At 36.5% G+C, this 27,966-nt stretch overlaps 1 pseudogene; it reads right to left on the bottom strand.

Moving 5' to 3' along the window:
* Positions 1–1,053: 1,053 nt before the first annotated feature.
* On the bottom strand, positions 1,054–26,480 carry LOC127413622 (F-box only protein 9-like; annotated as a pseudogene).
* Positions 26,481–27,966: the final 1,486 nt, after the last annotated feature.

Raw genomic sequence — 27,966 nt, 5'->3', positions numbered from 1 at the left:
TTGAATTAAGAATGAAATCGCAATGTGGCCTTGCACCATTACAAAACAGCAAAAGGCTGTGTTATAAAACAGTCTCCATCCATTCAGTGATTCAGTCAGAGATGTGTGATCGCCCTCTAGCAGCAATGTTGAGAGAGCAGCAATTTTAAATGATGTTTATCCTATTATAATTCAAATTGTCTTGCCGGACAGACACATTTGTTGAGTCCCGGTTACCTTCTCTCCCCCTCCGTGCAAAACAGCTGACTGTCAAACCATACTCTCCTCACAAGCGCTTTGGGTGAGTAATACGGGGCTGATGAACACTGTTGTTTTTCCCGTATTTCCTGTAGCACTTCACAGTTGCATGACTTGATGATGTTGTTTTGTGATGCGACACTTAATCCCAGCTCTAATAATCTCCCAGAGATTATATTAGCGTCTGGAGGTTGTTTGAACAGAGGCATAAACCTCGCAATGTCTCATTATGGAGGACAGCAGAGTAGGCACATTGATATCGAACGGTGATTAAAACTGACTGGAACTACCTGTGCATTAAACAGTTTTAACTCACACATTCCAACCAGTCAGAATCGAGAATTCGAACATATCTCGCACTAACCCCTGAACGAATGACTCTAATCAGCTTTATTTTTAGTGAATTAAAACATACTGAACCGGAAGTTATTCATTTCATCATGAACGACTTTAAATGAACAAATAATTGTGAGACATAAATCAGAGTAATTAAATATACACATTTTAAGTTGTTGTAATTAGTGATATTTTTTAATGAATTAATTAATAATATATATTGATTAAAAAGTCTATGTAAACACACCTTTTGCAAAGTCAACAGGCTGCTGAGGGCAGTAAATCTAATAAGCATTTCTTATTTCCATTACAAATATTTTTTCCTCAAAAGTACTAAAACATTGTTAGTGCAATCGTTAAGGAACCAGATTCGTTAAGAGGAATTGGAACCATAAGCATTAAATTCCATACAATGCTTATCCCTAAGCAACATAATTTACATACAAAAATAGAACCCCCCCCCAAAAAAAACAATCAGAACACATTACAGCTCATTTATTTGCCCGTTCTAGTTGCCAGTTGACAAATTCTCTCACTGAAATTCACAAAACAAAGTGAACATTCATTACAGATGTTAAGAGAACAAAATTCCATGACTTAAATCTTCATTACAGACAATCTTATATATATATATATATATATATATATATATATATACACACACACACACACACACACACACACACACACACACACACACATACATACACACACACACATATATATATTTTGTATCTGTTTTTAAGACGCTATTTATGAAAACAAAACGCAATGCTTGTAGCTGCAGTTAAGGATTCTAAAAATGTCACAACACTCTTGTACATTCATAAGAAACAGTGCGGAGCTGGAAGCAGTAGGGAGAGCGCACAGAAGTGGCAGTGAGGTGAAAACCTTGAGAGTCCAGGACAGTTTTGCATGCATCGCTCAGGTCATCCTACAGTGGACGCTTGGAGAAGGATGTGTAGCTCTTCACTCGTGCAAAAAACAGAGGCGTGTACATTTTGTCCACATCAAATGCTGTGACAACAGTCTCTCCAGTCGATCTGGGTGAGAAGGAAATGAAAAGAATAATTGAAGACTACAGTTTGTTCATCATACTAAAATATTGTATGGCTTGAGTCATGTCATTTGGATAACTTGTATGACACTTCAATAATTCACTGTAATTCAGAAGCATTAAATCTAGTGTGGAATGTAGATGGGTGAGCTACCTGTAGGTGATGTGGCAGGAATGGTGGATCCACACCAGCTTGTTAAAGCGCTGACGCCCTCCAGAGGACAACTGCAGTCCTACATGAAAGGAGCGATCTGCGTCAGGGGCCGGAGTCCGCCTGCAGAACCGGCTCCTCTGGTATTCTGCAACCTTCTGTTCAAAGATCACGATTGAATAATTTACTACAAATAAAATATTAAACTAATAGAGCGCCACAGTAGATATCTGCACCTGCATTAAATTTAAGCCTAAACCCGGCCTGTACCGGCAAACATGTGACCTGACCTGACTGGTACTGTCAAATTTGTCATGAACCTGAACCCAAAATTAAATTTTTCAGAATGTTGAATCTTTGCGACACCTGCGTTAAAAATACCTATGCGCAATTTAGTTAGTTAGTTATTAGGGCCCAAGCACTGAAAGTGCGGAGGCCCTATTGTTCTTCTAAAGATTATTATTATTATTTTTAGGGCCCAAGCAGTGAAAGTGCGTAGGCCCTATTGTTGTTCTAAGGATTATTATTATTTTCAAGGTTTTAGGTACTTTTGGGGTACTTAACACACGTATAAACTACTGAAGTTTTTCACAAATTAGAGTCGTCAGCCTTTAGGGCTGAGCAAATTTGGGGGGGTGGAGGGTCCTCTGTAGCGCCCCCTTGAAAATGGGCATGTGGGGTCACATGATGCCACAGAGCTGAGCGGATGTGGGAACCTAAACTTTTCTCAAATTTATTCTAAAACAACGCTGAAAAACACTTACACTCGACGTTTTCAACTACCTGACGCTAGCTTTCAACATTGGGTAATGGATCACCGTTCTAAACTTAAGAAAGATCCCCCAAAAACCACCGAATCCACTGGGTATGATACAGCAACAGATGGTGCCCGACCGAGCGTGCTAAACGAAGCCAAGCTGGACAAGGACAATCATAGCTCCACCGATATGCTCGCAGTTCTCCTTAAAGAAATTCAGGAAGGTAACAACATTCTCTCACAAAAGATAGACTTGAAAACAGCGGATTTACAAACCTCTATCAACAGCTTACACTCCACTATGAGTAGCCTTCTAGGAAGAGTGATGGAGGCCGAACTGCGTATCAGTGACTCTGAAGACGAAGTACGTTGGACAGCTGGTCATGTGAAACAGATACAACAAGATAACAAATTTTGAAAAACAAAGTGGAGTACCTGGAAAACTACAGCAGGCGAAACAACATACGCATAATAGGTCTGAAGGAAGGCAGTGAAGGTAGTGACTCCGTTAAGCTCTTCGCGGAATAGTTACCCAGAATCTTAGGCGCACAACACTTTCCCCAACCGTTGGATACTGAGAGGGCCCACCAAACCTAGAACCTGCCGCCGATCCCATCTTGGTTCGACTACTCCGTAACCAAGACCGGGAAAAAAAATCCTACGGCTCGCTAAACAGAAGGGAAAAATAGACATGGATGAGAAAAGAGTCAACATATTTCCCGACATGAGTTCGGAACTTGCAAAACAGCGCAAACAAATGGTTCCAGCCTTGAAAGTGATGGAGCTGAAAATCAACTGCTACCTGGTCCACCCTGCTCGCCTAAAGATCCAAACTGAGAACGAGAAAGTCCGTTTTCTGGACATGCCCGGAGAGGCGCTTAAATTTATAGATGATCAAGATAAAGCTTGAAACAATAATCCTTGTGCTTCCTAAATTAGACTGGTCGAAGGACTTGACTCCAGGACTGTTGTAGTTCCAATTCAAAACAACAGGTAGTCCTTCCTTTATCTTTCTATTCTTTAAATCTGTGATTCATTCCATTCGTGGCTACAAAATTACTTAATTTACTTTAATCTAAATCTGGAGACATTTTGGCACTGATTTGCCCAGACCAATGATAGTTGGTCATTGATGCTTCATTTGGCAAGGCAAAACCCCAGAGTTAGCTTAGAAAAGTTGGCATTAGACTATAATCAGGGAGATCTAAAACTATCAAATTTCAAAATGTACATTCTAGATACCTGGCCCAGATGTTTGGAAGCGATCCTCTCCCCTCGTGGCTTAAAATAGAAATACTAGAGACAAAGGGAAATTATCACATGGACATGCTATACAATTGGGATGATAAATCGATCAAAAAAATAACTGACAATCTTATGATCATTCATTCTGTCCGGATGTGAGGTAAAATGCAACAGACATTTGGACAGAAAGAGTTTCTCTCCACTAAGACACCAATATGGGGCAACAAATTGCTTCCAGAAATCTTTCAGGATAAACACTTTAAAATCTGGGCTGATAATGGAATTAACCGCTTAGAACAATGCTATGAGGATGGAGTATTAATGTCTGACTATTCAATTTTTTTTACATTTTTTTTATGAAGATGAAATTACATGGACTAATGGCTTTAACAGAAACATATATCATCACTTAACAAAAAAAATGTTATGGAGAAAATGGGATTTTTAACATACTGTTGCGCTCTATAGAGTAACTTAGTAATAGTAAATGGCATGCAACTCTAACAGGCAAACCAACCTCCTCTTTTCTTTTGGAGACAACAAAATAGACTTTGGTTTGATTATCTGTATCCTGGGACAGCCGATAATGGCCAAACAAGACAGAATCCATCCTGTGGAAATTGAAGATGTCTCAGGATTAAACTTCACAAATGTGATGTGGCCTAGAAATGTGCTATCAGCAATGTCAATTTCAAAGGTTTGTCATCTAGGCCCATGACAGAAACCCAAACATACCTGAAATTCTTGCTGCGCAACCTTGGAACACTAACCAATCGGGTCCTCAGGTGTGGTCAACATCATCACCTGACCATCAGGGAAGAAGCGGAGGTACCTGAAAATGTAACAAATATAATGTTAACATACACAACACTAAACAAGATACAGTTGAAGTCAGAAGTTTACATACACCATAGCCAAATACATTTAAACTCTCAGGAATTGTTTTTCACAATTCCTGACATTTAATTGTAGAAAACATTCCCTGTCTTAAGTCAGTTAGGATCACTATATTTTAAGAATGTGAAGTGTCAGAATAATAGTAGAGAGAATGATTTATTTCAGCTTTTATTTCTTTCATCCCATTCCCAATGGGTCAGAAGTTTACATACACTTTGTTAGTATTTGGTAGCATTGCCTTTAAATTGTTTAGCTTGGGTCAAACATTTTGGGTAGCCTTCCACAAGCTTCTCACAATAAGTTTTGGCCCATGCCTCCAGACAGAACTAGCGTAACTGAGTCAGGTTTGTAGGCCTCCTTGCTCGCACACACATTTTCAGTTCTGCCCACAAATTTTCTATCGGACTGAGGTCAGGGCTTTGTGATGGCCACTCCAATACCTTAACTTTGTTGTCTTCAAAGGTGCACTCAGTAATTCCAATTCCAATACACTTTTTGTCAAATTCTGCAAATACCTCCTCACAGTCTGCTAGCTGTCTGTTCTGTGGGTGGGCTGAAAAAAATCTAGTATTTGTACACAGCCCTGGCTCTGTAAATGGAACAAAAACAAAGTGGATCTGACTGATCCACACAACACTACTCCAGCCAATCAGCAACAGGGGGTGGTTCTTGCACGTGCACAGGATGGGGGTGGGGGCAGAGCGAGAGGGAAATTCATTAGAAGAGCAACGGCAAATCTTGCATGTTTCACGGTTGGGATGGTGTTCTTTGGCTTGCAAGCCTCACCTTTTTTCCTCCAAACATAACAATGGTCATTATAGCCAAACAGTTCAATTTTTGTTTCATCAGACCAGAGGACATTTCTCCAAAAAGTAAGATCTGTGTCCCCATGTGCACTTGCAAACTGTAGTCTGGCTCTTTAATGGTGGTTTTGGAGCAGTGGCTTCTTCCATGATGAGCAGCCTTTCAGGTTATATCGATACAGGACTCATTTTACTGTGACTATAGATACTTTACTTACAAAGGTCCTTTGCTGTTGTTCTGGGATTGATTTGCACTTTTCACACCAAACTACATTCATCTCTAGGAGACAGAATGCGTCTCCTTCCTGAGCGGTATGATGGCTGTTTGGTCCCATGGTGTTTATACTTGCGTACTATTGGTTGTCCAGATGAGCGTGGTACATTCAGGCGTTTGGAAATAGCTCCCAAGGATGAGCCAGAATTGTGGAGGTCCAAAATTTTTTTCTGAGGTCTTGGCTGATTTTTTTAATTTCCCATGATGTCAAGCAAAGAGGCACTGAGTTTGAAGGTAGGCCTTAAAATACATCCACAGGTACACCTCCAATTAGCCGATCAGAAGCTAATTGGCTAATTGCCTAAAGGCTTGACATCATTTTCTGAAATTTTCCAAGCTGCTTAAAGGCACCGTTAACTTAGTGTATGTAAACTTCTGACCCACTGGAATTGTGATATAGTCAATTAAAAGTGAAACAATCTGTCTGTAAACAATTGTTGGAAAAATTACTTGTGTCATGCACAAAGTAGATGTCCTAAACGACTTGCCAAAATTATAGTTTGCCAAAATGAAATCTGTGGAGTGGTTAAAAAATGAGTTTTAATGACTTCAGCCTAAGTGTATGTAAACTTCTGACATCAATTGTAGATGGAGAACCCCAAGGCTTTGTTCAGAAAAAAAAGGCAATTTTTCAATCAACTTCTGTAGTCTTAACACTGCATGAAAACAACAAATTCTAACATCTTGTTTTCCTGTAAAAATATCTAAACATTCTTAAAACAAGATACATTTACTTAAAGCAAAATTATATAAGATATTTTGTCCTGTTATCAGAGAAATCTAAAAAAATGTAATGTTTATGCTTGTAGTTTATTCAGTCAAGTTTTTTCTTATGCCACTGTCAAATACCAGTAAGTTTTCTTTTTTTAAATTTGTTTTAAGTATAATCCCCAAAACTTTTTATTTACTTCTGTCTGAACAAACACACACATTTGAATCACTTTCAAAATGACAGTGTGATCAGTCAGTCCAAAAGGTTGAATTTGAAAACCAAATTAGAGTTACACCGATCCAATACCCTGAAACAATATTAATCGGTATCGGCTCCAATGCAGACTTTATTTTTTTTTTTTATCCTCTTTTTCTCCCCAATTCCCACTACTAAGTAGGTCCTCGTGGTGGCGCGGTTACTCACCTCAATCCGGGTGATGGAGGACAAGTCTCAGTTGCATCCGCTTCTGAGACAGTCAATCCGCGCATTTTATCACGTGGCTCGCTGTGCATGACACCGCGGAGACTCCCAGCTTGTGGAGGCTCATGCTACTCTCCGCGATCCACGCACAACTTACCACGTGCCCCATTGAGAGGGAGAACAACTAATCGCGACCACGAGGAGGTTACCCCATGTGACTCTACCCTCCCTAGCAACAGGGCAAATTTGGTTGCTTAGGAGACCTGGTTGGAGTCACTCGGCACACCCTGGATTTTAACTCGCGACTCCAGGGGTGGTAGTCAGCGTCAATACTCGCTGAGCTACCCAGGCCCCCATCGATACTGACGTTTTTAACCGGACTGGGTATTGGTCCAACGAGCCCCACCAAAATCCAACATGGTTTGTTAGTCATGGTCATTATCGTCAAGCTCCAAAAATGTCATAAAAGAACAATTAAAGCACCATTAAAGTAGTCCAGTAGGAACTGGAGGAGCAATTCACTAGACTTCAAATGAAAAGTGTAATAAATGGGGGCTCGTCCGGGATTTAAACTCGGGACCTCTCGCACCCAAAGCAAGAATCACCCCCCTAGACGGACAGGCTGATGTGTATGTCCGGAGGGTCTCATTCATCTCTGGGCTCCTCCCGACATACATCAGCCCTGATGTTCCTTGCTTGAGTAAAATGTTACATTTTTCATCTTTTTTTTTCCAACCTATGTGATTGGCCTAAATAAAACGCTTCTATTCATGTAATTATGCTTGTCTCCCCATCTTTCTTTGTTGCGATTCCGGAATGGGGTTGTAAAAAAAGCGCATTAAACTACTGTGAACTTGCCCACACACAGATACTTTAAGGTCACCGTCTTCCTGGAATTTTCCATCAAAATAAAAGCAAAATAAAAGGGTTTTAATGTTAAGAAATTACAACTGAAATACATTACTTTTTTATAATAAAATAATAAAATGTATTAATAATAACAATAATGAATTAACCAAAAATCAACCCAAAATCACCCAAAAATTCTCTCATTATTTACTCACCCTCATGATATGACTTTCTTTTTTCACCAGAACACATTTGAAGAAAAATAGAATAATACCTTAGCTCAGTAGGTCCTTAAAATGCAAGTGAATGGATTTTTCTCTTATGAAGCTCCAAAAATCACAGACAGTCAGCATAAACGTCATCGATATGACTCCAGCTTTTAAATAATTGTCTTCTAAAGTGACAGGATCGCATTTGGTGCGAAAAAGATCGATATTTAAGTACTATTTAACTATAATTCAATGCTTCACGAGAAGGTGGAGTCCAAGGGGTCTCTCATGTGATGTATTCCGTTGCCATGATACAGATATAATCTCACATTCTCCACTCAGTTGAGACATCCAGGATGAGCACACAAACGCACCATTGTGAGTAAAGAAACACATAATAACAGATCTAAACCAAAACCAACAAAGCTTCTGTACAGCGTTCCTCCTCCTCACTTGTAAACAGCGCTGTTCTTCCAGCCGTGACTCTCATGTGTAAATTCTCATGTTTCAAATGCCAATGTGATTACATCACACACGCGTACCGCTTCTGACCGGAAGCATGATTTAGATGTAAAAAGTACTTAAATATTTATCTTTTTCACACCAAAAGCGATCGGGTCGCTTTAGAAGACATTAATTTAACAGCTGGTGTCGTATGGATGACATTTATGCTGACTGCCTGTGATTTGTGGAGCTTCAAAAGAGAAATCTCCATTCACTTGCATTTTAAGGACCTACTGAGCTAAGATATTTTTCTATTTTTCTTCAAATGTGTTCTGGTGAAGAAAAAGTCAAACACACCTGGGATATCATGAGGGTGAGTAAATAATGAGAGAATTGTGGGTGAACTATCCCTTTAAATTATAATCATATTTAAGGTCCAAAAAAAAAAAAAATTGGACTTAAATACTATTTCAACTAAATTGAACAAAAAAGAGGTCAGAATCCACTGAAGTCCAGATACAAGTTAAAACAAATTGCAAATAGAACTGGCTTATTTTCTACTGAAGACTTTCACTCGAATTACAGTTAATTTTGCTGCTAGATTATCCAGTAGACTATTTAAAAATAAACTTTTTCATAATGGGTAACATTTTTTTCTCTATTTTATGATGAAATAATGTGTAGTTAGAGGATTGTGTTTCTTTACATATAAAGAGTACCCCCATTCAGTTCCACACAGTGAGATATAGATATTCCAAACTGATTAATAAATAAACACATGCATCAGATCGGTATCGGCCGATACTGAGAGTACACGCATCGAAATCGGATCGGGAGAGAAAAAAATGATATCAGTGCATCCCTAAACCAAATCTGATTTGTGTGCTGTGTGAACAAAGCCAGAGACTACAGACAGTAAAGGCCAATGTTCACCTGTAGTACTCCACCTGGTGCCAAGCCCTGTAGAAACCATCAAGCGACTCCTCGCCCTGACGGATGTATGATGTTTTACTAATGTAAACACCTGCAAAAAACCATGAATGTTTCATTCAACACTGTATATGCATCATACATTCTAGAAGACGCACATAAACGTGTATTTACCATCGAAGCGAACACGTGGCCTCTCTAAGAACATCTCTCTCCAGGATGAAAATGGCAGCATTTTGGTGCAGCTCCGACCCCACACTCTCAAACAGGCTGACCGCCAAATCTCTGGGTCCCTGCAAGAAGAGACCTAGAACTATATAACAATCTACAGTAGATCTTTACATTACCTGAAGAAAATGGGGCATGGCAAGGCGGATGCTAGTGTGCATGTTGGTTTAGTCTGGTATATGGTGAATGTGCAAGAGCTCACCTGGCACAGATATAGAAGCCCCTGCACACCAGCGACAGCTGCTCCAAGGCTTGGAGGTCCAGGTCACAAGACACCACCCAACGGAAGATATACATGAGCACCTCAAAGGGCAATGCTGTGGGCATGAATAGAGGGAGTTTGTTAAATGGGTGAAGATGTGAAATATAGAGAGACAGTCGCTGCAGTGTGAGAGTTACCCGAGATGTGCACACGTGACGTGTCTGTGTCCGGCTCACACAGCTTCATGGTGCTGTCCTCCAGTGTGAGCTGCTGCTGGAAGTACATCAGTAGATCATCAATCTCACCATCATTCGCATTCTCCTCCGTACTAAAGAGAGTGGGACCATCAAATATTCATCTTTTAATTGAATACAAAATTGGAAAAACAAATGTCAAGGATACGGGAATACAGTAAAATGGGTGAATCTCACAAAACCTGTCAAAAACATGTCTGGCTCATATTTCACAACAAAATCACAAGGAAGAAATATGCTTAGGAAAGAAATAAGTAAAGAATTTACGTAAAGTCAGTTCCCACCCTTTTTGACCAATGAATTTCCATGACTTTTCCAGTCGTTTGTGATTTGTGAAACCAATTTTTAAAAATAACTTTGCTAATGAATTATTCAGACCGATTTGTAAACCACTGACAAATAAACATAATAGATCCCAGGGCTGAACGATTAATCGAAATAAAATCGAAATCACGATATGACCTAGTGTGAGGAAGGGCTGTGATTTAATTGAATAAATAAATAAATAGTATTGAATGTGCTGCCTGCAATGTTGAGCTTACGTGCGCAGACCTGTTCTGTAGTGTGTAATGTTTTGTAAACGGGTCAATATATTACACATACTCTGAGCACGTATGAGGCTCCTGATCATACAGTGTTTCTGTGTTTTCAGAGCGGTTCTGTACTCAGTACATGCAAATTCTATCTGGTCTCCTGAGTGACAGGTGTTGAGTTCGGTTCAGTGTGCTGACGTGCGCTGAGCGCGTTATATTTAAAGTGCTCTAGATTTAGTAACTGCACATTTGCGTAATTCCACATATTTGGCTGCTTCAAGTTACTGAAAAAATCTAAAATAACCCCATGACACTGGGTTTTTGTAGACAGAAGGGGAGAACAGGCTGTTTTCAACTCATCTACAAAAGAAACCCTTCAGTTTTATGCCAAAATAAAGTCTTGAGGGTTTAACCGGACTGTGCAGCAATGCGACACACAAGAAATTGTTACAAAAACACATTGCTATTGAATAATAATAATACTAATAATAAATTATTAGTATTATTATTATACCATATATTTCTGTAATAATTTTTAAAAAAACATTTTTTTATTAAATTTTATATTACAATAATATAATATTTAAGTTGACTTGGTTCCAAATTTAAAAAAATAAATAAATAAAAAAAATTGGGGAAGAAGGGCTGAAACCCTTACGCAAAGTGGACAAAAAAAAAGGTACACAGAAAGGTACAATGTGAATGCGAACACATCACTTTGATGTAACTTTCCTCAATTTATTCTCAAAATATTACGAATTTAATCTCGTACTGCTATGACTTTATTCTCGTAATTTTTACTTTATTCCCGAAACATTACGATTTTATTCTTCGAAATTAAAGATTTAATTTTTATTTTTTATTTTGACGTGGCACAAAAACACTGTCGTACATATACATACATGTGCGTCTGATAAAAAATATAGTTTCGGGAAATCTTTTTGCAAAACATAATTAATAATGATTAATCATTTTGACTACTACCTTTCATTTCAGATCAATCACTTATTAAAATCACATTTAAGCATACATCATGATGAAGGCCTCTTAGATAATATATCGAACATTCTGTAATATTCAGTGTGTGAAGATAACTTTTTCTTTAAGCTCAATAGAAATATTGATAACAATATGTCAATACTTTCAATATCACTTTTCAATCCATTTTTTTTTTTTACTTGTTTATACTTAAGTGAAAAAAAAAAAAAAATCTCTGAAAACAAATCTCAATATTTTGTGCAGTGTAGCTCCTCAAGTAAATGTACCTTGTTTCAAATTATTTTTGGACAATTTTATTGGAAAACAAGTTAAAATACGAATTAAAAAGAAATTTAGAACTAAAAAGAACTTTCTGCAGTGTACAATAGGCTAACCTCTCTCACCTTTTTGTTAACTTGATTTCACACTAACTCATAAAAGCAGCTCTGACCCCACAGAGAAATGCCACTTTAAGAATGTGTACTTAATTTACATGTCCCGCTTCCTTATTAATAGAACTTTAAAGGATGCAGCACAGGTAAAAGGAAATAACACTGGGGTGTTTTCTTTTTAGATGCTCTAACATGGAAGTTTTGCTTCCGTGGAACTCCAGCTCCCCTTCACGACAACATTTATTCGTATTTTTATTTATTTTAAGTAAACAGCCTACATTATGGCTCTTCTCTTTAGTCTCATCTTTCCCAGCAAGGCATGCAATAGTGTCTGACTTACATTTATATTGTTGTTTTTGACCAATCCCTTTAACAAATACAACCCCAATTCCGAAAAAGATGGGGCACTATGGAAACACTATGGTCTTCAACTGGGTAATTTTACGGGGCCTTCGTTGTTGTATTGTGTGCTTCATAATGTGCAACACATTCTCAACTGGAGACAGTTCAGAACTGCAGCCAGGATAATTTAGCACCCACTCTCTCTGCTTACGAAGCCATGCACTTATAATCCGGGCTGTTTGTGGTTTGGCGTTGTCCTGCTGGAAAATGCAGGGATGTCCCTGGAAAAGACGGCATCTATATGTTGGCAGTATATGTTGCTCCAAAATGAGTACATTTCTTTCTGCATTAATGGTGCCCTCACAAATGTGAAATTGACCCATCCCATGGCCACTGACACACAATGGCTTTTGGACCTAACGCTGATAAATGCTTGGATGGTCCTTTTCCTCTTTGGCCCAGGAAACTATTTGAAATGTGGACACATTGGACCACAAAACACAATTCCACTGTTCTACTTTCCATCTCAGATGAGACTGAGCCCAGAGAATTCGGCAGCGCTTCTGGACAGTGTTGATGTATGGCTTCACCTTTGCATAGTAAAGCCTTAACTTGCATCTGTGGATGAAGCAGCGAGTGGTGTTGACTAACAAAGTTTTACCAAAGTATTTCCGAGCCCATGTCATGATATCCATTACAGACAAATGACGGTTTTTAAGACAGTTACGTCTGACGTATCAGAGATCACACATATTCAGAAGTGGTTTTCCAGCAGGACAACGCCAAACCACACCCTGCCCGGATTACAAATGCACTGCTGCGTAAGCAGAGAGCGGGTGCTAAATTGTCCTGTCTGCAGTCCTGATCTGTCTCCAACTGAGAATGTGTAGCGCATTATGAAGTGCACAATACAGCAATGAAGGCCCTGTACAATTGCAATCATGTGTCTTCAGTGCCCAAATGCTTAATAAGTGTTATTAGAAAATATGGTGATGTTACACACAGTGGTAAACACTCAACTGTTTGGAACTGGGGTTGTAAACAGGTAGTTCAAATGATAGTTGACCCAAAAATGAAAATTCTGTCATGATTTCGCTACCTCATGTTGTTCCAAGCCCTTGCAAATTTCTCTCTTCTGTGCAACCCAGTCACCATTTGCCTCCACACATTTGCCTAACATCTCCTTTTGAGTTCCATGGATGAAAGAAAGTCATATGGGTTTGCAAAAACATGAAAGTGAGTAATAAGTGATGACAGAATTTTCATTTTGGGGTTAACATCTCTTTTATAGTTGACAAAATGCACTGAATATTAACAGATGACATCCTGAAAGAGGGGACCATGCTGCTAAATCAGTTATGAAGTTTATAAAATAGATATGTATATTTAAGAAAGATATTTAGCATATTATGTAAATTAAGAATATTATATTATTTATATTATGTAAATCGATACATACGCCTACTTATATTAAAATCGACTAATTCACATGGCAGAGAATATACCTGTACAGGTAAGATGGAGATGAGAGATGTAACAGGTGTTTATCAGGATGATGATTAAGCAGACTTTTACACAAAGCATGTTTGCCATTTCTTCCTTTCTAGTTAAAGGTGACACGATGTGAAGAAGCAACAAGATCGCTCCACTGTCACGTGCTTGCACTGTAATTATGAACAGTAACGAAGGGGGCCCTAAGAAAAACTTTGTGTGGGGGCCCCAGAATGATCCCCCCACCCCTTAAGCCTGTTTCAAAGAGCAATTTCATAGTAAACAAACAACATACAGGGAGCTAATTCAAATGAACATTAGTTTTTATTATTGACAATGCGTCAATGGTATACAAGTTGCCAATTTTCAATTAATAAAAGGAAAAGGAACATAAGGCCAGTCTGCGGGGCACTTGCTCTACATTACTGGGGTCGGCACTTGTGCCTGCTTTAGCTAGCTGTACATTACCGGCATCTGCTCTGGTGCTGCTAATCTTAATGATGAGCTTGAGAAGGCAGATAAAATACACACACACACACACACACACACACACACACACACTAACAGTCAAAAGTTTTGAAACACTTGACTGAAATGTTTCTCATGATCTTAAAAATATTTTTATCTTAAGGCATATGCTTTTATGTTTGAAATTAGTTTTGTAGAGAAAAATATAATTGTGCCAACATATTAATTTATTTCATTATAAAACTAAAATTTAATTAAATTTTTTTTTTAAAAAAGGTTTTTGAAATTGATGACTTTGACCAAATAATAAAGAAAAGCAGCCAATAAGTGCCCAACATAGATGGGAACTCCTTCAATACTGTTTAAAAAGCATCCCAGGGTGATACCTCAAGAAGTTGGTTGAGAAAATGTCAAGAGTACATGTCTGTAAATTCTAGACAAAGGGTGACTACTTTGAAGATTCTAAAATATAACACAGTTTTGATTTAATTTGGATTTTGTTTAGTCACAACATAATTCCCATAGTTCCATTTATGTTATTCCATAGTTTTGATGACTTTACTATTATTCTAAAATGTGAAAAAAAAAAAAAAAAAAAAAATACAAAAACAAATACAAAAAAAAAAAAATAATAAAGAATGAGTGTGTTTCAAAACTTTTGACCAGTAGTGTGTGTGTGGGTATATATATATATATTAGATACTTAATTTAAAATGGCCTTACCCAGTAACAGTGCAAAGTAATGATAAGCTAAGTTTACAGACTAGTAATGTTAAATTTTTTGCAAACAATGAAACAACAAAACAATGAACAAGAGTAAATTAATGAAGACTAAAAGACTGATAAAAAATATTAAAATGGGAGTAAGACAAATGAACAAATTTTGATTGACAGCTAAATGCTCACCAAAAATAACGCTCAGGTGCCATCTATCTTTCTGAAAAGTACCACAATTGAATGCTTCACCGATTGAAATATTTAGCAGAAAATCTGAAAGATATTTTCCCCCAAAGAAATGGGAAGTAAACACATGATCATGTTTCTCTAAATGTGTGCACTTTGGACTAAAGGTTCTATTGGATATTGTTTATAGAAGCACTGACATGACATAGTCTATTCAGCAGCAGAACTTGCATGAAACAGATATATGATTATTACGTTCTTCTTATTTATTTATTTATTTTTCCCCTTTTTCTCCCCAATTTGGAATGCCCAATTTCCAGTGCACTCTAGGTCCTTGTGGTGGCGTAGTGACTCGCCTCAATCCGGGTGGCGGAGGACGAATCTCAGTTACCTCCGCGTCTGAGACTGTCAATCCACGCATCTTATCACGTGGCTTGTTGAGCGCGTTACCGCTGGAAACATAGCGCGTGTGGAGGCTTCACGCAATTCTCTGTGGCATCCACACACAACTCACCATGCGTCCCACTGAGAGTGAGAACCACATTATGGTGACCACGAGGAGGTTAGCCCATGTGACTCTACCCTCCCTAGCAACCGGCCCAATTTGGTTGCTTAGGAGACCTGGCTGGAGTCACTCAGCACACCCTGGATTCGAACTCACTACTCCAGGGGTGGTAGTCAGCGTCAATATTCGCTGAGCTACCCAAACCCCCGATTATTACATTCTTTATTACAAATCATTAATGTCAGGTTTTGATTTTGCTTTGATATGTACTCCTGACACAAATTAAGAAATACTTTCGATGTGGCATTTCTGTCGTAAAACAGTGGTTTATTATTGAAGCTGGAGAACAGGAGTTTGATCTTTCTAATGATAATGTAAAGATTAAATAAGATACCTTGTTCTAGCTTGATCGTTTCACTTTCCTGGCGTTTCTCCTTTTTTTATTTCCTGATGTGTAGTAACCATAGCCATTCCTATCTACTACGTTATGCACATCATTCATAACTTCCGTATGTTGCGTATAGGAAGGACTGGCACTGTATACATCTTTAAGTTCAACAAAAATGTGACAATGCTCTTCTGTAGCTCACTGCGTGCTCAAACTAAACTCAAAAAGTGTTCATTAAGCTGCGGAAAGCATCACATGCGCGCGCACGAGAGAGACACAGTAGGGCCAATTTACTCACGCTGATTCTGGAATTAAGATTTCCTGCCTTATGAACGTGGAACTTGCTGGAATAAATAAAATGGTGTGCAATACTTGCAATCCTGCCCTGTCTGTGTTCCACAGTTGCGATCGGATCCTTGAATAACACAAAAATTGCAAGGAAGAGCAGCCAGTGAAGTTACACAGACTACGTAATATGCGTACAGGGAGTGGCGGTACTGAGTATGTGTAACATACAGTACGTGAAGTGAGCAGCTCGTGCACATTCTATTTTCACCGACTTTCCAGGCCTTGAATCTGTGAATCTGAAATTCAATTACTTTCAAGGAACCCTGGGTTTGGATAAATATAGTTTGCACACATGGTTTTAGTATTACCTTTCCAGTCATATGTCAGGAAAGGTAATATTTTAAAAAGCATTTTGTTTCAAATTCATTTTATAATTAATTATTCATATTTATAAACTGATTTGAGTGATTCATCAAGAGGAAAAAAAAAAAAGAAGAAAAAAAGAGGTCGACCGATAATGCATTTTGCCGATACCAGGGTTCCATTCAGTTAATTTATTTTTATAAAACTCCACACCGCATCTTTAACTACACATTCTCACAGTAACAATTCTTGGTTCATTCATGACGAAATTGATGTGCAATTGAAGTGTGCTCCCTTAAAACGCACTTCACTTTCAAGCAAAAGTGAATAACTGTGTCCGTAAACAGTAGTCCATATGACTCCATGTGTTCCATGTTTTCTAAAGTCACACAACAGATTTATGTGTAAGGAACTGACTAAAATTGCAAATGGGTCATTCTCAAAAAATGTTGACTTACCAACTTAGAAATATTGAAATTTTCCATTTAGTTCAGTTTTTGCCTATAAACATTGAGGGTAAACATTTTGTAACATGTTGACATTAATGTTTATTCACAAAGGACAACTTGGCTGTTGTTCTTTCTTTTATTATTTAATTTTGTTTCATGGACAAAGCAAGTTAACAATAAGTTAACACTAACGAGGGTTAAATGGGTTACGACACCACATTTTGAGGGTTCAATGGGGTACAACACCAAATATTTTTGTGTGAAAATATTAGTTAAAATGTGAATAACTTTTTCACATGCTGGGAAAAATCACTATATGCATATTTAAGCAGCCTCTGAACTTAAAACGTTAAAAATTATTTTCTTCAACTTTTTGTATTTAAAAAAATGTTAAAACATTTTAACATTTATGAAACCAATAACATGAAATCAAGGGACAAACATTCTTTTTAAATTATTAAAATTATTATTAATTATTTTGTTTTGCTTTTTGCACACTTGTTCGGCCTTGCACTAATGCTTTTATTAAAAATAAGTACAAAATAATTACATAAATAACTTTACATGTCATAGAAGTGGTGTACCAGATGAAGGGAACAATGATATTTTTCAGGCAATTAACAATTTCAAATATATTTTCTAAACATTTGCAAAACAGAGTCAATCCATTTCATATCATTAAAGGTTAGGTTATAAAATTATTATTATTTTTCGTTATTTGAAAGCTTTTTCATGACTAAAAAAGTCAAGGGACATGTTTGTCAACATATTTTGATATTGACCCAAATGTTGTCAGAAATAACCTATTTTGTGAGACACAAAGCTTTCTTTACAGAAGGGGGCGCTAGATGGCTCACAAAACTGAATCCTCCATTGATCTGCATTCAAATCATTCAAAACGTTTTACATCTCATATAATTATAGATATTTATTTGATATATATTAAATATATTTTTTCACTCTGGAGAGTAAATTGTAATTGAAACTGATAGTTGCAAGGTTTCATACTTGTTAAATCCGCCACAGCAGTAACTATAAAATATATATTTTTTAAATCCTCCAGTAACACTTGACTATGATTGGCCCATTCTGAACAGCGCTGCCAAAAGTATCAGGTGTCACGTGACAGCGCCGTCTATGCGCTGCCTGCTTCAGCAGTGGTCTAGTGGTCTGTCGTCGTGTTTTTCCGAAAATAAATAAATACATTTAATTTATTAAATGATTTAAGCCACGTATTTTAAGATTTTCTATAATTCAAAAACTTTTTAAGCACCTCTTGGTAAAAATGTCTATTTTCAAGGGTTTTCCAGGACTTAAATTTGAAAAAGGCAAATTCAAGTACTTCAAGGACCTTGTACGAACCCTGTGGAAAAGACCAATAACCGATTAATTGACCGATAGTTTTAAAAAAAGATTTAAATAATTTTTTTAACATTTCTTCACATACATGAAGGCAACAAGAGTCCAAAATGCACAAAATCCCAGATGCTTTTTATTATGCAAATCAAAATCCCAATAATAACCAGAGATTTGAAGATTTAAACTATAACTATAAACAATGGAAATATACAAGAACACACTAGACAGAGACTTGGCTCTTTTACAAAGCTCTATGTTTAAGTATTTACCAAATTAAGAAAACAAAAATATGGATGAATATTTTCAATGATGAAAGATCTAGATAGAGCAAAGTTTTTATTTCACATCTAGAGGCCGCTGTTATACTGTAGAACCAAGCCGTTCAAACTGTAAAATCCTTCAGCACCAGCCACAAAGGAACATAAAGGAATAATAAAAAACTCTCGGCATAGATTTCTGCCAATAACCGATAGTTCCAAAAACAACTATCGGCACCGATTAATCGGTAAAACCGATACATCGGTCTACCTCTAATTTCTAGCCGCTTAAATATTTTTAGAGCAAACTATTCATAAATAGAAAAGGTCTTTCCAAAGAAATTCACAGGTCAGGCCTTTTCGTTGACTGAGGGAACATTCAAAACAAAATGTGACAGTCCAAACACTTACTAGCTCCCACCAACACGGTCTGGATCAGGAGTTCTGCTGTAGTTGATTTTAAACTCAATGTCCGGGACCAGCTGCATTGCACTCTTATAGTACTTGATGGCTGCAAAATCAAAAGGGTAAATTCAGGACTGCAGTCTTTTCCTTGTGTAGTTTACATAACTTTCAATTGGCTAGGCAAAATGAAAGCCAAAAAAACCTTTGTAAACGGCTCCATTCTGTTCTTCCTCAACAGCTTTTAAAAACAGCTCTCTGGCCTATGAGAACACAAGATATTCAAAACACATATGAAAACAGGACAGGGTCACCAATGCCTCACAGTGATCACATCTTAAAATACAAACGGTACACACTATGAACATTCTGGATGACCTCTTACCTTTTCCTCTTTAGCTATTTCCTGTTTCCTCTTCAGGTCAGCAGTCTTAGAGAAGCTCCTGGGCTGAAGCTCAGACATCCACTTCGCCCTAAAAGCACTGAGCTCCATCTGAAACATCAAATATCAGCTACTCAATCACTTCTAATACCACACTTATTGTTCATAAGATATCCCACATGGGTTCCCATTTCTTTTGACCAATGAGTTGCAGTGACTTCCAGTCATGATACTGAATAAAAAAATGATTGTCAATCGGTTAAAATCACATCATTTTTCCACATTTAATGAGTTAACACATTCAGTTCTATGAAAACTAAAATAACAGAACAAAGTTTAGTTATTAGGTTAGATAGGCCTAATTTGTGTGGATGACGCTCAAAACATTCTTTTATCGTCTCACTTGTAGAAAATAGGCTACAGCAGATTCTGTATTTCTCAAACTGAGAACAACTTTTATTTATTAATCGCATGTGTTCATTTCGACAGTTCCAATTTTTTTTTTTTTTACAAATAAATGTAGAGATAGTGGGGCAGATTTTAAATTATACGTCAGGTAGAACTCATTGCTATAAACAATTAGGCTATCCTTTATTTACTTTATTTCATTGGAATAACGGGCACAAATGCATTGTGCAAAGATTTAAGCAAATTTGGGGTGTATTGGGTCTATACTGAATAGTGATAGTATCACAAGTAAATAAAGGAGTTTTAATTTCATGTTGACTTTAAAAATGGCTTTAAAGGAATATTCCGGTTTCAACACAAGTTAAGCTCAATTGACAGCATTTGTGGAATAATGTTGAATGTTGATGTGAGGCACTTACAATAGAAGTGAATGGGGCCAATCCGTAAACATAAAAATACTCACTGTTTCAAAAGTATAGACACAAGACATGAACAATTTGCATGTAAACATGAATTTAGTGTTCACTTACAAACCTTTTCAGTGTAAAGTTATTGCCAATTTTACAACTTTTTGACATTACATCATCATGGCAGCAAACCCTAAAATGACTGTAAAATTGACAATTTAAACAACTTTACAGCTCAAAGAAAACATGAGTTTTAACAGAAGAATTAATGGAAGTGCTTTTATAAAATTATAAACTTCACATTTCTTACTTAAAATACTCCAAAAGTTGGTCCAATTCGCATCCTCACTGTAACCTCGATTTTTTTTTCTTTTTTTTTTTTTTTTTAAAGAAAAGGAGGAACAAGTCGAAATTAATTTTTGAGGTAATCAATATTATACCACAAATGCTGTCGATTGAGCTTAACTTGTACTGAACCCGGAACATTCCTTTAATTCACTATCATTTTTAGTAAACAAATGTCTCTCATATGACAAAAAACATCTGACTGTGGCTCAGTGGAGGATGAAGCTGTGCGTAACTTAAGAAATATATATATATTTGGTGCTATAGAAATTTTTTACATTGAGACATTTTAAGGTTTTATAATGGTATAAACACTTGTATATCTATCACAAGCCCTTTCGACATTTAATCATGTGCAGTACGTATATGAATTACCGATATCTACAATTCAATATGTCACTAGTTAAAATGGTCATTCTTGATATCAAAAATGGAATTTCAACTAGTAAAAACATAACGTTTATTAGTAGCACTTCACAAAGATCTTTTATTCACTCCTGTTCAAAATACAATTACACATATCTACAATTAATTTCTTACTAGTTAAAATTCCAAATAAATCAGCACTGTACTTCCTACTAGTAAAGAAAACTTTTTTCCCCATATCAATAATTACATTGTTACTAGTGTAAATGCCTGTTCCTAATATCAACAATTGAACTGCAACTAAAAATGCAAAAAACTGTATATCTGAAAATTGATTTCAACATGTTAGATTTGGCATTTCAGATGTCTGGAAATAGATTTTAGATGTTAATAATTTGAAGTGTAACTGTAGATATCTTAGACTTACTTACTAGTTGCAATAACAGTAAATATATCTCAAAATAACATTGCCACAAGTAAAAACCAAATTACAGACACCAAAAATTAGCTGTAATTCAACTGCTGATCAGAAACAGCGTTTGCACAAGTAATGTAATTACTGATTTTAAAACATATATTATTTAACTATTGAGAAGTACTTAGTTGATATGTACATTCTGAATTTCAACTAGTATGGAATTACAGATTTCTGGGGTTTTGAATAAGAGTAAATGATAGATGATGATCATTGTAAAATTCAACTAGTTAAAATGCAGTTAAAGATATCAAAATTGATGGCTTTTCTAGTTGACATTTCATTTTTGATATGAAGAATGTGTATTTCTGCCAGTAACGACGTCATTTTTAAATCAAGAATTTACGCTTTTAATAGAATTAACTTTAATTAATGGTTCGTGAGAGGGTGTAGAGGTTACATAAGAAAATATATGTCATTTACCAATTTGTAAAAAAACACTGACAGATAATTCCAAAATGACAGACAACAAGAACAGAACAAAAAAACAAGAACAGCCTAAAGTGCATCAATTATCCTTTTAACCAACCTTGTGTCTATTTGGCTTCAGTGCAATTTTCTCACCGTTGACTGCATGAGAGCGCACACTCTCATAAGTAACTATTTAATTATCAGCAATGCAAGCATGTTTTACAAATAACATTCATTAACCTGACATTATTTGTCCTTTAGTCCTGAAAAGCAGCAGATGATGGCTGTACCTTCTTGGCCTGTACTGTTAACTGCTTGTGCGCTGGTTCTGTTTACTGGCGAACCGACCGATTGAAGGAGGCTTCTGATGGGTCTTAAAGGTATCATTTAGGCAGCCGCCAACTATTTCCTTGCTCAGTAGCCGAAATTTGAAATATAGCCTAATGTATAATTTCCAAAAAAATATAAATCTAATGTTTTCTTTCCTAAAAATATTTCCAGAAGTAAGGGGGACATGGCCCCTATCCCAGATTATAATGGCTGCTATAGCCATGGCTTTGTTACATCAATGAAAAGACATTTTAAATTATTGAGATATATCATATCAAGATATAAAATACACAAATGGAAAAATATGCGTTTTAAAAAAATAATAAATTGGAGAAATGAAAACAAATGACAGATACAAATACACCATTTGACTTATTTAAATTTGGGAATGCCATTGGGGAATAAAATGAAATAAAATGTGTAAATATTATAAGAAAAGAACAACAGCTGTAATAAAAGGTTCATTAATATATAATAATAGGAAAAATAAAGTGCAAAGATGTCAAATTATTTATATTTCAAAAGGCTTCCAATACTTAAAACATCAGAGGGTACTTCAAGTAATTCAGTTAGGCCAGGGGTTCTCAACGGGGGCGGTAACCCCACCCCAGGGGGTGTTCAAAGGATGCCGGGGGTGCTGAGAGCAAATTAGTAGAGAGGGGGGCATTAGGTTACAAATGAGAGGCATTTATCAGTCATAATAATCAAATCTATCATCAAGTTCCTCTTTGCATTAAAACGTTTATCTAGACTTGGAGTATATCAGTTGGTTCTCAATTATATGGGTACAGCATATGGTATGCATTTGTACCACAGTTCATCTGATTTTGAAGTCTTAGCGACGCATCTGAAGTATCTGGTTTAGCAGCGTCAAATACAGAGGTGGAGGCACAACATCGACTAATGCACCTGTATGACTCTGTAGATGGATACGGCTTAATGGACAGAGCAGCGTGAGCGCAAAGCTCTTCGAGCTTGAGCTCTTAAACTCGCAGCTTTGCAAGAATCAGTGAGAAGCAAGGCGCGAGAAGCGGAAACCATTTGAAATCCTAAATCACCACCCTTGAATTTACTATAGTAACACTAACTGTACTTTAGGCAGAAATAGATTGATAAATATTATATCACTACTTCAGCTCTATCAAATTTGTCATAGGCTACATTAGGGGCGTGAGGGAATATAATACATTTTTGTTACAACTTATAAATATTTACATTTTGTATTTATTGTTTTTACATGTGTTTATAGTAGGTCTACTGTTTATAATTAGAAAAATGCCATAGTTTGTTTTATAGAAATCATGTTACATCTAACCATGGTAGTGAAGAACATCCATGCTTCCATGTCTTGTTACAAATACCACTGCTAATACTATAAAAAGATATAATTAATGAATAAATTAAAATGTTCAAAAAGGCAAATGCAAAATACACTATTTTCTTAAGATGAAATAGTAACGTGTAAATCCTAAAAAAAATAGGCTAAAATATTTTTGTTTGAGGATAAGAAAAAATAACTGTTTACTTTTTATAGATGTTATAGATAACCTTACTGTTGCTGATACGAGTACATTTATATCTGCATCAAACTCAATATCAGTGCTGTAATGTAGAATGATCATTTCAGTGGGACAAAATATGCAATATTATTGATCTTTTCACTTATTTTTGAAATATACAAACAATAACACTTTTATTATCAAATCCTGCTCTCCACCCTCGCTATTCTGGGCATCACAGGAACTGTGCTTGACTGGTTTAATTCCTGTCTCTCAGGTAGGTCCTTTAAGGTAGCCTGGAGATGTAAGGTGTCCAAGTCACATCAGCTACTTACTGGGGTAGCTCAGGGATCAGTGCTTGGACCACTTCTCTTCTCTATATACACAACATCACTGGAACCCATCATTCAGGCACATGGGTTCTCTTACCACTGCTACGTTGATGACACACAGCTCTACTTGTCTTTCCAGCCACAGTGACTGCTCCAATCTCTGCCAACATGGCAGACATCTCGGCCTGGATGAAGGAACACCACCTGCAACTTAACCCAGACAAGACTGAACTCCTTGTCTTTCCAGCCAACCCTGCTGTTGAACACAACATCACCGTGCAGCTGGGTTTAACTACAGTAACGTCTTCCAAAATGGTCAAAAATCTAGGGGTAACCATCGATTACCAATTTACAGACCACATCTCAAAGACTGCAAGATCATGTAGATTTACACTCTACAATATCAGGAAGATAAGACCCTTCCTCTCTGAACATGCCGCACAACTTCTTGTTCAGTCACTTATCATAACTAGACTGGACTATTGTAACGCTCTTATTGCAGGCCTTCCTGCATGTGCAATTAGACCCCTGCAAATGATCCAGAATGCAGCAGCACGTCTGGTCTTTAATGAACCAAAGAGAGTGCATGTTACACCACTCCTTGTCTCTCTCCACTGGCTGCCAGTTGATGCACATATCAAATTCAAGGCTCTGATGCTGGCATACAGAACAGTCACTGGGTCTGCTCCAGCGTACCTAAAATCATTTATGCAGAGCTACGTTCCCACCAGAAGTCTGCGGTCGGTTAAGGAGCAGCGCCTTGTTGTACCAACACAAAGAGGCACCAAAACACTTTCCCGGACTTTCGGTTTCGTCGTACCACGTTGGTGAAATGACCTTCCCAACTCCATCCGTGAAGCTGACTCACTTTCTGCCTTCAAAAAACGGCTAACAACACATCTTTTCCATGAGTACTTAACCAGTCACTCATTTTTTATATATATATTCTTATTGCACTTTAATCTGTCTTAAATGCTACTATTCTGATGCTAGTGAAACTTTGTAATGTAGCACTTTTCGTACCACTGTCTCCTTAAGATGATGCATTATTCCTCTTTTGTAAGTTGCTTTGGATAAAAGCATCTGCCAAATGAATAAATGTAAATGTATTATTAGTTTCTGTCTTTGCATTTTCATTTTATAGGCCCAGATATAGCCCTCAATCTGTTTGAATTCAAGAAACGCAAGGTTTGGGCTGACATTCATGACGCGTAAGCCTGCTGAATTTATTAAGAAAACTTTAAAATTATGCAATGCATCGAAGTTGCATTGAGCAAATTAAGCAAATAACACAAATATTGTCATCAAAAAAAGGTTGAGAACCACTGAGTTAGGCCAGAGGGCTTCGGCTGACAAAAAATAGGGAACCCCTGCCATATCAAGAACTAGCATTTTAACTAGTGAAAATTGTATTAAATATACATATTATACATATATAATTCATATCCTGCACATGATTAAACCTCTTGCAATAGTATGTCAAACCCAAGGACTTTGATGAAAGCAATTTATTACATAAAACAGTTGCAACTTACTTTCATGTCTTCTTAACAAAATGAAAATAGCAGGTTCACTAACCTGCAGATTAGAATCCTCTGTATTTTCATCTTCCCCATCTTCAACTGTGCCATCAGTATTTTGGTTGCTTTCAGCCTAGAAATGACACAAAACAGAAACTTTACTATTTTTGCGTTAAATAGCCAACATCACACACACATTAGATAAAGTTAACCTCATCTTACAAAGTCATTTGATTAATCAAATCCATGTTTGGTCTGGTAAACAAGACTGACCAATCAGAGGCCAGCTCAGAGTTAGACACGCATTAATAACCACGGCCCTGCACCACATCGAGAAATCATTGCAGGACATTTTCAAAACACAAATTACAGGCAGTTACAGTCCCTTCTTATTTAATGCATCTCCATATAGGTCACATTGTACAGGTATTTGCAGAACTGTAAACTTTGTCAACAACATGCCAGCAAAGACTGGGCTTAATATCAGCCATTTAATTTCAACATAAGGACATAATGTCTCAATGTAGTTGCATGCTACATGTTTATCTGATTACTTAAGAATGATCTCCAGTAAAACACGTCTATAATAATTCAGAGGTGTGTGACATGACTAGTACACGTCATAACTGCTAACATGCTAATGTTAGCACGTGATTAGCATGCTCGCTAATCTTAAAAGCACAACATTTACTGACCATATCAGCTTATTTTTGGGTTTTCTTTAATTGTCGCGTTTAAAGACGTGCTTTAACGGATAATCTACAGATCACGATCAGAGAAGCGGACGACAGAGCGGGCAAATATGCGAAATCGCCACACGGCAGCCATCACGATGAGCGTGTGTCCGCAGCGCTCGCGCACACATTTGACCTGCTGCAACAAAACAACATCCGCTCTGGGAGTTCAAAATAAAAGTCATGACTTTTACCTCCTTGTGAAATCATCATCATCATCATCATCATCATCATCATCATCATCATCATAATAATAATATTTTTTTAAACTCACTCTTACCACAAATATTAATGATCACTCTTCAAAATTAATCATGCAGTGTAAAATGACTGGTAAGCCTAGCTGGCAATTGCAAAATTGCATTTTCTTTATTTTTGTGTGTGTACTGAAAATAATAAAATCAAGTACTACCCTTAAGTTTTTATATGCATGTATTTCTTTATTTTTGTTTATAAATAATTTTTCACTCTAAAATAATGAAATACAAACATTTTGAAAATTGAAAAGTGGGCCAAGTAGACATTTAATTGAAAAGCATACCCCAGGTTTAAAGAAAAAATGTCCAGCAAATGAAAAAATGACAACAACTTTGGATTTGCTCACTTTGTTAGATCAGTTTGATAATTTTCCATAGTCTTAATGAAAAATATATATAATAATAATAATAATAATAATAATATATATATATATATATATATATATATATATATATATATATATATATATATATATATATATATATATATATATTTTCTTTCTATAATCAAGCAGAACCTCAAAAACAAGTCCACATGATAGTCACTATTTACACAGCATGAGGACTGAATATAATTAAAAGAAAATTGATTCTTACTGTAAAAAGTTTTTAGATGTCACACCACATGACATTTAAAGTCCTCTTTAAGTAATGTTTACACCAATAAATTTTACTTTATTAAATTGTGAAAGACCTCGAGTTCAAAATGGGACATTATTCTTCATGTGAGCTGTGTATGTTAAATTGTGTTTTTTAAATGACACCTTTTGTGTTCACTCAATCAAAAGAGGTTAAAAGTCAAAGTCATAGTTTCATATTTCATTGTCAAATAGTGATTTCACTGGTGAGACTGCCTGTGATTTCGCTAATCTAAAAGGAATTACCGGAATGGATCCGTTCAAACAGTGTGTTGGGGTCCTTTATATACTTTTATTATTTGTAGACTAATAAAAAATGCGAGTAAAAATAAGGTTCTGAGCAACAGGATGATGAGGTACTTATTACGACTCGAAAGACAGCTTCATGTATTATTTTCTAGAAATCCAGCGTCGTAATTTGTCCTCTCCACGGCTTTCTTTCTCAAGTGGGCGGAAATTACAAATTCCATTCTACTATGGCGAAAGCCAATCTCGTGAATGTTTTTTTTTTTTTTTTAATCTCGTGAATAGACTTTTTTTCAAAGACTGTGATGACGCGTTTCCGCCTGATTTATCATCGTAAATCTCGCAATTATTTTATATTATACATTTTTAAAATATTGAGAGTAAATTTATAACCTTATGCTTATTTTAATGTTACACTGGAATTAGTTTTAATTGCAGCTGCTGAGAGAGTGACAGTAAATTTGGCATGTTCTCTCAACTCGTCTTAATCCAC

The sequence above is a fragment of the Myxocyprinus asiaticus genome, chromosome 23, assembly GCF_019703515.2.
Source record: "Myxocyprinus asiaticus isolate MX2 ecotype Aquarium Trade chromosome 23, UBuf_Myxa_2, whole genome shotgun sequence".
NCBI classification, from domain to species: Eukaryota; Metazoa; Chordata; class Actinopteri; order Cypriniformes; family Catostomidae; genus Myxocyprinus; species Myxocyprinus asiaticus.
The sequence above is the reverse complement of the archived record's forward strand: the minus strand, read 5'-3'. Positions and strand labels throughout refer to the sequence as shown.